Raw genomic sequence first — 12,360 nt, forward strand, 5'->3', positions numbered from 1 at the left:
CCTTAACAGCTAAAAGCATGGTGTACTTTATCTTTCTATAATAAAGTTTGATTCTCTAAAAACCTTTTGTTTTGGAAGTTGGAAAATTCAAAAGAAAATCAGAGATAACTGGTTCTTCCAAGTGAATCGCCAATTGTTGTGGCCAGCAACAACCCCCCTTCTTATTTAGTTTTCTCACTAATACTAAATAAGTGGGGACCCTTATCCATAAAAAATCCAAAAAATAATTTAGGACTTGTATTTCCTTTTTTTGAATAAATCTTACTATCATAAAACTTAGGAGAATACTTGAAAATCCAAAAAGACTTAAGTTTTATGATAATTTTGAACAAAACCATTTTCTCAATAAAAAGCGTTGCATCACATCACAAAAATGTAATAGATGCTTTCCTACAAACCGAATCCTAAGATTGAAAAATTGCTATGCGAAATCACGCGTTGAAGACATTCATCGAATCACAGTTTTAACGTGCTTCAAGTATCACTTAAAGAGAAATACCTGAAACCACCGATATGCGATGGCGTGTCTCAAAAATCACATTACGCAGAAAACATATGGTAAATGATTGCCACATGTAACGGATCAGTGATATTGCGATTTGCGATATTACGAAGCAAATCACAAAATCGCCTTCTCGTAGATCTGCGAGCTTGTCGTTCAAAAAATCTTTTCCACAAACCAATGCCTAGTTATGCGTGTTAATGTTAATTTAATGAGTTAGTTGGCAATCATTAATGAAATATGTTTTTGACCTGATCGAAGAGCCATTTCACGTAAGGTGATATATTTTATATGATTTCGGCATTTAAAGCTTTATCGTCACCTTTTTCTTATCATTACTCTTGCCTCATTTGCAAATTGCAGGAGCGAAAAGCAGAGAGGTATACATAGCAGTGTTTATGTAGGAATTTACAGGGTAAGTTCCTCAGACAGAACACCAAAGGACACCGCTCACAACCAGATCGCAGATCAATACACCAGTATTTTTGACGTGGTTAAAACCCTCAAAGAGGGAAACAGTCCACGGCCTGAGCCTACGCGACCACTTCAGGAAATTTATTAATGAAAGAATTAAAATTTACATATGTTTCTCTCATGCACGGATTACCCTACAAATGACCCTCCATGCGCTTTAAATAGAAATCATGGACCAATCGGGTGTCAAGCCACAGATCAAGTGTCGGTAATACTGAGGAGAGAATGAACCGTCGGATCACTACATATCGTGACCGTCGGATTGTAAGTTACAAAATGTACAACGGTAAAGAAACACACTTTACCTAACTCTATACCTAACTCTATACTAGACCAAGTTGTACTTAACTATTTCCTATGTGTCGGAATATCCTAACATCCCCCCTTAAGAACAACTTGGGATAGGATTGAAGGATTTACAAATATGACACAATAGGAGAAGGAAGGAGGCACTAGAGCCTATCCCCCATTAGTGAAAACTTCCTGAACTCCAACCATAAATCGAAGTTTAGTGAACTTCGCCTTTGTGAGAGCCTTTGTGAAGATGTCTGCAACTTGATCATCTGTTGAACAATATTGCACTTCAAGAACATGGTCGTGAATGAGCTTTCTGATGAAGTGCATGTGCAGTTCAATGTGTTTGCTGCGCTGATGTTGGACTGGATCTTTGCATAGCTGAATGGCACTTTGATTATCACACCAAAGTGTAGTCGGATGCTGCTGCTCAAAGCCAAACTCTGACAGGATCTGACGAAGCCACAAGGCTTCCTTACTAGCTTCTACGGCACCATGATACTCTGCTTCTGCTGATGAAAGAGAAATGGCACCTTGTTTCTTGCAAGCCCATGTAATAGGTCCTGAACCAAGAGTGAACACATAACCGGCAGTAGACTTCCGATCATCAGGGTCACCAGCCCAATCGGAATCAGTGAAACCAACCAATAGAGGAGATGCTTCGACACTGTAATGAATCCCAAACTGAACTGTAACTCGAACATAACGAAGTATTCTTTTAGCTGCTTTCCAATGACTTTCACGGGGGTTTTGCATGAACCGAGCAACAAGGCCAACAACAAAGGAAAGGTCAGGACGAGTATGGGTTAGATACAAAATTTTTCCTACAAGTTGACGGTATAAGGTAGCATCAACTTCAGGAGAAGTACAAGTGACCGAAAGTTTGACTCCAGACTGAAAGGGAGAAGGGGCTGGCTTACAGTCTTCCATGTGAAAATGGCGTAGAATATCACAGGCATACTTGGACTGGGAAAGAGAAATACCCTCCTTGGATTGCAAGACTTGAAGACCGAGAAAATAGTGTAAGTGTCCTAAGTCCGTCATTTCAAATTTCCTTTTAAGGCTAGACTTCACATGGTTTATAAGGTTGGGATCACTACCAGTAAGGATAAGATCATCAACATAAAGAACAAGGATGATAAGAGAGTTGCCCACTTTCTTGGTGTAGACAGTATTGTCAGAATGACACCTAGAAAAGCTAGATTCTAAAAGAAAGCTATCCATTTTGGCATACCAAGCTCGAGGAGCTTGCTTGAGACCATAAAGGGATTTCTTAAGTCGACCTACAAGGCTGGAGTCTGTTTTTATGAAGCCAATGGGTTGTTCCATATAGATTTATTCATGCAAGTCCCCATGCAAGAAGGCAGATTTAACATCCATCTGATGGACTTCCCATTTGAAAGAGGCAACAAGGGAAAGAACAAGGCGGATAGAGTTCATTTTGGCAACAGGGGAGAAGGTTTCAGTGTAGTCAATGCCTTCAACCTGTGAAAAACCTTTAGCAACAAGACGAGCTTTATGTTTATCAACTTTCCCATCTGGTCCATACTTGGTTCTGTAAACCCATTTGCATCTAACAAGTTTTCGTCCCTTTGGTAGAGGAACAAGATCCCATGTATCATTTGCCAATAATGAATGATATTCTTCATTCATAGTTGCTTCCCAATCTGGATGGCCTGAAGCTTCTGTAAAGGTGTCAGGATCATAATTTACTGGAGCTTGAGCCAGTAAAGAAGAGGCTCTCTCGAACTGAGAACGTGTGCGTCGCTGATCTGTAGGATCACCGGAAAGATCACCTGTTGCATCTCGAGTAGCACGAACCCATTTTGGAAGCTCAAGAGTTGAAGGAGGATTGTCATCCTCACTTTCATCATCTGAAGAAGAAATGTTTTCAAAGGTAGAAGAGATAGGGAGAGGTGGCACATCCACCAGACTAGGCTCGCAGGCCGATATATTTTCATCAAATTTTACATCTCTTCTAATGATAACATTTTTGGACTTAAATGGAATAAGTCTATAGCCTTTGACATCTTCAGAATATCCAACAAAAGTACATTTTTCACTCTTAGTTTCTAAAGCTTTATGCTTTTCATCTGGAATATGGGCCCATGCTTCACTTCTAAAAACACAAAAGTGACTTATATTTGGTTTGATTGAGCTCCATGCTTCTTCTGGAGTGATATTCTTTAAAGCCTTAGTAGGAGTGTGATTTATTATGTAATTTGCACAGTTAATTGCTTCTGCCCAAAAACTAAGACCAAGTCCTTTAGATTGTAGCATACAATTAGCCATTTCCTTTAAGGTGCGATTCTTCCTTTCAGCTACACCATTTTGTTGTGGAGTATATGGAACAGTATGTTGCATTTGAATTCCATTCTCAGTGCAATAGTTGATGAATGTGTTTTTAACATATTCTCCGCCATTATCAGATCTTAACTTAAGAATTTGATGTCCAGATTGTTTTTCAACAAAGGCCTTGAAGGCCAAAAAAGTGTTAAATACTTCACTCTTGAGTTTTAAGAAGTATACCCAAGTGCGTCTGGAGAAATCATCAATGAAAGTTAAGAAATACTTGCAACCAGAGAATGACACAACTGGAAGTTGTTGTGGTCACCAAAAACCCCCCTCTTTGTTTGATATTAGTAATAACATCAAGCAAAGGGGGACCCTTAACCAAAAAATCCAAAAAATATTTTTGTTTGAAAAATCTTTTGTATTAACTCCCTAAGAGCTATATCACATCGCAAAGGAAAAAGGAGCGCTTTCCCAAAGCGCATAAGTACACTGAGGAGGAGCGACGCGAGAACTCATCGCATCGCGTGCATTAAAAGCGCTCAAAAAGGGAAAACCTGAAGAATTGCCGACGACCGATATGTGACATCGCTCGTCGCAATGTCGCATAAAGCAGCACAGAGTGACAAAGCGAAAAACTTGCGACCTTGCGATATTGCGATATGCGATCTGCGACCATGCAAAGCTGCGACCTGCGATCTATGGTGTGCGACAAATGAGACTATCAATTGCTGCGATGCCACCTATTTACATCGCAATCTTCGATGCTGCGATGCAAATTGCAGAAGCCATTCGTCGCAGGCATTCCTCGGCATGATCTGTGAGCCCAAAATTAGGCGCGCACCTTACGGGAAATTAATGATTGTACGCCTGTGTATCCAAAGATGATTATGTTGCGTTTTTCGAAGAGTCAAGTCATAATGGGTGACATGATTATGCATTCATTAGAACTTAATGCTTTCATGTCAATCTTTTCTTCTGTCTCTTTTCATTTACGTGAACTATAAGTCAGCTACTGATATAAATCTATATGCAGGAAACATCTAAGGAAAAGCGCCAGAGCTAGAAGAACAGAGAGGAGATGACTTCGCAGATGGATACCGCATACAGCAGGGCCACGGATTCCAGAGTATCACTCAATAAATGCTGATGGAAATAGGCTATCCAGGACTCAGAGTCAAAGGCACACAAAAGCAAAGCGTTTATGAAAGATCCTGAGTCCAAAATTGGGTAAAGCAAAAAGAAAAACGCTTAAGGGGAAAGACGTCTCAGGAAAGCCTGGAACAAAGAATGGAAACAAGTTTCAATTGAGAAAATCGTTCAGGCAACAAAATCCCCAGCTCATTGAGTCATTCGCACAGCCGGAAACCGAAATAGCAACAGCACAATCAGTTTGAAAGAAATCTGAGTTGTACTAAGTATACACGCCGTGAAGACACTCCTCCAGAAGAACACTTTCAAAAATATCTTCTAGTTTGTCAGAAAGAGGTGCCAGCTCTTGTTATTTCTAATTTTCAAGCTTGAACAAAAGGAAAGGACAACCAGCCGACTCTTTCACGGCGAACAGCGCATCGCTTACAGCACTAAGGAGCAGATACAGAAATGGTTAGAAATTAGATTCAGTTTTTAGAAATAAATTTGTTTTAGTAAAAGGGCAGTCATTTGAAGCCGTTCCCAAAATTTGTGTAATTAAAATTAGCCGGTTAGTAGTATTTAACCCTTCTCGTTGCATTGGAGAAGGGTCCGGAAATTTGTCAAAAAACTTGTCCTCAGAACATGCACTTTTGCACCCTCGGAGGGGGTTTTTGATGAATGGACGGATCAAGATTTATTTATGTTTGCATTTTAATACCTGCTACTGATGTTGCACTTCTGTACTCTTAGTAGGCATTAGAAGTAAGTAGAAATAGATCATTATTGCTTCAGGTCTGTGAGTATAAAGTCAGTCATAAATGGTACTTTTATCTCTTGATGAGTTTCTGCTAGCATTCTTAGAGTAATATACAACTGATGTTGTTTATATGTTAACGTATGAATGAGTGGACTACCATTTGGCACTTTTGTACGGTGGAGTCATTGATTTATGCTTAATACATGAATAACTGATTATGCGATATGTTGTACACAACCGTTTTTGCTTAACTTTTTATGCAGGATGGTTCATCTTAATTGATTTATATTCTCATAATAGTTGAATAATCTTCATTACCAGTTATTGTGTGAAATCTTTCTAGATCGCATAATGGAAAAAGTTCTATCCCGGGTTAGCGTAGATTAGATGTGTTGATTTTGATAGATTAAAGTAGTATAAAATTCAGTCTCAGAGTTTAGAATTAGATTAGCTTGGAAATAATTCCATATTTTCATTATCATATGCTACACACACACACATCACCAAACTCTACACACACACACCCCCTTAGAACGGGAAGCTAGTCCCGTTATCCCCAGTCGGACCCGCTACACCAAACGGGCATGGAGCCGCCAACCAGGTTCCCGACCGGGTGGGTATCCCCCTTGTTGTTGACCCGATTTCAGGGCCCTCAACATATTTGGCACTAGAAGGAGGGCTCGAACTATGAATGGCACCTAAAGAAATATCTAAATACCATTCTGAGAGTAATACACCCTCATCAACTCCCTCGACTTCTCCAACACGGTTAAAACCGGAATTTGAAGTCGCTCGAGTATCTACCACTGCTACATATTCGAATATATCAGACCAATCTATCATTGAACCCCCTGAAATTCGAACTTTGATTCGTAAACTCCAGGGATTCTCTATTTTTAACCAGAAGTCTGATAAATCTAAAAGCAGCGTGACTTCGCAGTACAACCCTGCTCATCCCCTTACCAGATCAAAGAGTGAAAAATTTGGCATACAACCAAGTGAACTCCCTCTCCCTACCAAGAAAAGAGCAAGGAAAACACCACCAGAGTCTGACAGACAGACTCCTTCATCCACTTCGTCCATATCAACTCCCTCACCGCGAAGTCAACCACCCACTCTTTCATTCCAACTCACTCACCTATCTTCTACAAACCTTCCTCTTCAAACATCAAAGATCTTAATATCTTCATCTTCTCAGCATCAAGGGTCATCTTCTGCACTTCCATTAACTAGCAGCTCAGCGATGGCCCAGTCTCCATGGAACAATCCTGGGGCGGTTTTAATGCCTCCACCCCTGAGCCCTATACCGGCCCATCCTGAGAAATGGCTGCCTAAATTCAATCCGGAAGCAGGAATGCTAGCCGAGGAACATATCAATAATTTCATGCTTTCTGTTAATCTCAACGGAGTCACTAACGAAGACGCTGTTGTCTGGCTTTTCCCTTATACAATGCAAGGAACAGCCGGGTCATGGTACTTTTCGTTACCTTCCGGATCCATCACAAGCTGGGACATTTTCAAAGTCAGTTCCTCACCAAGTTTGGTGATGACAGATCCACGGTGACATTAATCAATGACTTATCTAATCTTAAGGCTGAGGCTAGAGAACCCATTAAATATTTTAACTTACTGTTCAATAAGATCCTCAACAAAATCCCCGCTGCCTCACAACCCAGCGAGGAAGTAAGATGTGAATGGTACATCACGGCTTTACCTCCAAACTTGGCTATCTTCGTAGATAGGGCAAACAAGACCAACTTAGTCGACAACTTGACAGAAGCGTTAGCAGTGGAAAAACGTGTGGTAGCCCTAGAAAAGAGATCTGCTATAGAAGAACGAAAATCTAAGAAAATCTCTTTCAAAGAAGACACCAAGAAGAAGCAAACGAAAGATCCTTTCGATTTGGAAGGATTACAAAAAGTGTTGAAAGCCATGTCAAATGAGATGATTGATATTAAGAAACAAGTAGCAGAGACTTCTTCGAAAAAGCCCTTTAGGACTTTTAAAAGAAATCCTCCCATGGAGATAAGACCACCTAGTGTTGTCTCAAACGTTGAATCTGAAGAAGGCGAAGAAGAAGAGAATACCACTGAAGGGCAGACCGACGAGGAAGAGGTCGTAGAACTACAAGGAATGTGGGACTTCATCCTCCCACAAGAAGAGGATCAAGAAGCATTTCCTGTTAGCACGAGAAGCAAAAATCAACTTGATCCTCCCCTAACTACCCCAAAACAAAAGGGCGCAAGCCCTGCAACAAAAGAAAAGGTCGCAACAAAAAAGACAACTGCTAAAGCGACCCAGTTTAGCCCAGTCCAATCTGATCAAATGCCTCCATCAAGAACACTAATAGTGTCGGATGAAATGGAGTATAACATCATTGATGACATGAAGAAGACTAGGGCTAATATCACTCTATATGAATTGAGTAAATTGAAACACCAGCAGAAAATAATGATGAAAGAATTACATGCTGTGCCTACTACATCTTTACCTACAGCTGTAGCTTCCCACAATCTGGGAAGGCCTCCAACCAACACGATCAATAAAATTGATCCAAATGACATCGCCTTGATTGGAGGAAGATCAAGATCTCATACTCCTCCTTTTCTTCTCACATATGAAATCTTCAACAAAAACGTGCACAATTGCTTGGTCGATTCTGGTGCTTCAACGAATATTTTACCCAGGTCAATATGTGCCAAATTGAATGTGCAACCTCAAAAATCCGCAGTACGTATAGTTCAACTTGATCGATCCCAAGTCGAAGTGATTGGTGAACTTAATCAGGTGACCATAAGATTGTCGTCTAACCCAAAAGTGTGTCAGGTTATCGAAATTCTAGTAGCTAATATCCCTGAGTTCTATGGTTTGATTCTTAGCAGGGATTGGTCGGAAAAACTCCACGGATATTTTTCAACCGATTGGTCACACATGTGGTTACCATACAATGGTAAACCAAATCAGATAAAGGTTGAACGAGAGTTGCACCAAAAATACATAGTGACAGAACTGGAAGGAGAAAATGAGGCCATAACGTACAATAGCAGCATTGTAGGCAATTACGCAATAGATTCTTTCCTAGGTAATTTCAATGCTCATATTTCACCATACTTAGAGAATTCAGTTTTATCCCAAGTTGAAAATTTCTCCCAAATTGATGACTCAAAATGTTTTAATTTTTTAGATAATTCTGTAAATACATCTTTATTTTGGAAATTATATTTTGACGGATCTAAATCCAATGAGGGAGAAGGAGCAGGATGCGTTCTGATTAACCCAGATGGGAACAAGATTATGCTCACATGTAGACTTGAGTTCGATTGCACGAACAACACAGCGGAGTACGAAGCCTTGGTTCAAGGCCTATACAAAGCAATCGGATTGAACGTTAAGTATCTTCAAGTCTTTGGAGATTCGAAGATCATCGTAAAACAGGTACGTAACACCATACATTGCCTGTCAAGTCATTTAAAGCATTATCAATCATTAGTTCAAGATCTCACTGCACATTTTGTAGCATTCAACATCTCGTCAATTCCAAGAATTCAAAACGCGAGCGCAGACCTGTTAGCTAACGTAGCCTCTAGACTTATCCCTTCCGAAGATTTTAGTCCTGATAGGTTTTCAATAGAATTAATCTTTAGACCATCCATCCCTGACAATATCACCAATTGGAGAGTGTTCAACGATGATCCTGACATCGTAAATTTCCTTACTTCTGAAGGATCCTACTCAAATCAGATAATCGACGAAGACCACCATGATCACCAAATACAACAAAATGGCTCTGACAATGCTATACCGAAATCAGTGGTCAAGTTAGAAGATTTATATGATTTGAAAAGTCGGTTTAAAAGGTCCGCCAATGCTAAACTTTACAGTTCTACCCTGAACTATGAATTAGTAAACCTAGGGACCGATCAGAAGCCACAAAACGTTAACCTAGGTCACGGCCTAGCCCCTGAAGAGAAATCAGCATATATCCGTCTTCTGAGACAATACATTGCCTGGAATTACGATGAGCTAAAAACATACAAAACTTCTATCATTCAACATGTTATCCCTATGATTGACAATGAAAAACCTGTCCAGTAGAAGCTCAGAAAAATACACCCTAACCTAGAAAATCAGATAAAAACTGAGCTTAATAAGTTGTTGAGAGCCAGAATAATTTTTCCTGTAAGGCATTCTAAATGGGTATCCAATATGGTGCCCGTTAGGAAGAAAAACGGAGACATTAGAATCTGTATCGATTTCCGAAATCTCAACAAAGCCTGTCAGAAAGATAACTTTCCCCTCCCACCTATGGAGCAAATATTACAGGCAGTAGCGGGCTCAGAATTAATTTCATTCCTGGATGGATTTTCAGGATACAATCAAGTACTGGTGCATCCCGATGATCAGTTAAAGACTACGTTCCAAACCAAATGGGGCACTTATGCATATCGGAAGATGCCATTTGGTCTGATCAATGCCGGAGCTACCTTTCAAAGAGCCATGGACATCGCATTTAAAGGGTTAGTCAATAGATCAGTAGTGATTTACCTGGATGATATAACAGTGTACTCCAAAAAACGAAACAACCATCTCAAAGATTTGAAGCAAATCTTTCAAAGATGCTTGAGGTATGGGATTTCGCTCAACCCAAAGAAATCTTTCTTTGCATATAGCGAAGGGAAATTACTCGGATTCATAGTGTCGAAATATGGTATTCACATAGAACCCGACAGAATCAAGGAAATTTCCGAAATATCCATACCTCATAACAAGAAAGCCATGCAATCCTTCCTTGGACAGATCAATTTTGTCAAAAGATTTGTCCCGGATTTTTCACGTATTATTTCTCCCTTACAAAATATGATAAAAAAGAATTCAAATTTCAAATGGGGTCTAGATGAGCACGAAGCATTCAACTTAATCAAACAAGCTATCATCAATGCTCCATCTTTGGCCACCCCAAATTTTTCGGAATCTTTTATCTTGTACACTTTTGCCTCAGAGAAATCCTATGCCGCGATTTTGACCCAAGTAAATCAAGAGAAAGCGGAAGCTCCAATCGCATTCTTTAGCTCGAACTTACAAGGTGCTGAAATTAATTACTCAGACGTAGAGAAACAAGCATATGCTGTTTTCAAAGCGATCAAATATTTCAGACCTTTCTTGCTTAAAGCCCACACTAAAGTCGTAGTACTGTTTCCGGCGGTAAGAAACCTTTTGGTGCAGAAAGACGTGGGCGAAAAGAGAGCTAATTGGATTACCACTTTACAAGAATATGATCTTGAGATCAAACTAGCAAACATCGTAAGAGGTCAAGGCTTCTGCAAGATGTTAGCCGGAGCATCGCAAATCCCGGAGAACTCATCTGAAGAGGTACAAGCGTATGAGGTAAGCCTAAACGATGCAGAATCATCATATGCTGACACCATTTATTTTCTTAAGAACGGGTATGCTCCATCACGTCTGGATCATACCAAGAAAAGAGCTCTGAGATTAAAAGCTAAACAATACCAGCTCATAAATGATGTCTTGTTTAAAAGGAATTACGATTCTGTGCTTCTTAGGTGTCTTGAGAAAACTGAAGCCGAAAAGGTTTTGCAGGAACTCCACGATGGACCAGCGGGCGGACACTATGCCGGAGATGCGACTGCACATAAAATCTTGCGTGTAGGATATTATTGGCCCACGCTGTTCAAAGACTCATACAATAACGTAAGGAAATGCCAAGTCTGCCAGACTGCTGTAGGAAAACAAAGGAAACCGTCCATGCCACTACAACCAGTCATCATCGACCAACCATTCAGTCAATGGGGCTTGGACATAATAGGTGAGATCGTTCCTCACTCTTCTAAGCAGCATAAGTATATCCTTACGGCAACTGATTATTTTACCAAATGGGTAGAAGCAGTTCCTCTCAAGACAGTTCATTCTGAAAATATTATTGAATTCATAGATCAATTTATCATCACTAGGTTTGGATTGCCAACAGCATTAATGTTTGATAACGCTTCATATTTTTCTGGAAAAACTATGACTGAGTTTGCGCTTAAAAGAGGGTTCAAACTGAAATATTCTGCCAACTACTATCCGCAAGGTAATGGATTGGCTGAATCAACAAACAAGAACCTAATCAGAATTATCAAAAGAACAGTCGACCAAAACCAAAAGAATTGGCACAAAGCGCTGGTAAATGCTTTATGGGCTGATAGAATCACGAAGAAAGCTTCAATCGGCACTTCTCCCTTTAATTTAGTTTATGGGAGAGAAGTGGTTCTTCCGACTCACCTAGTCATTCCCTCTTTGTCTTTAGTGCAATATATCGATGAAGTACCTACTTCCTCTTTACAATTAAGACAAATGGAAATAATCAAACTAGAAGAACAAAGAGAACAAGCTAGGAAAACCCATGCTCATCACCAAGCGCTAATAAAATCTTCTTTTGACTCAAGCATCATAACCAGAAAAAACTTTCAGATGGGTGATTTAGTTTTGAAATGGGATAAGGCTCATGAAGAAAAGGGCAAACATACGAAATTTCAAAAGCTGTGGCTTGGCCCTTTTCAGATTGTAGAAGTCATAGGCCCGTCTACATTCGTGTTGCAGGATCTGGCAGGAAGGAGAGATTCTTTACCTGTCAATGGACTGATTCTTAAATTATACTTTCCATAGAAGAGAAATCTTCTATTTTTTGTAGGATAGATTTAGTTTTTAGTTTTTATTTTTGTTTTTTTTTTTCTCTTCTTACGAATAAAACCCATTGTAAATGATCATTTAAAAAGGATTCATGAAAGAGCACACCAATTCTCTATTAGATTTTGATTTCGCTTGTACAAATAGAATTTTTTTTTGAAAAATCTGAATTTTATTATTGACAAATAGAGTTAACTTCACTTTGATTACGATACTCGTT

Source organism: Pinus tabuliformis, chromosome 6 (assembly GCF_031772625.1).
Source record: "Pinus tabuliformis cultivar Carrire ecotype Pingquan chromosome 6, CPIR1, whole genome shotgun sequence".
Classification (NCBI taxonomy): Eukaryota; Viridiplantae; Streptophyta; class Pinopsida; order Pinales; family Pinaceae; genus Pinus; species Pinus tabuliformis.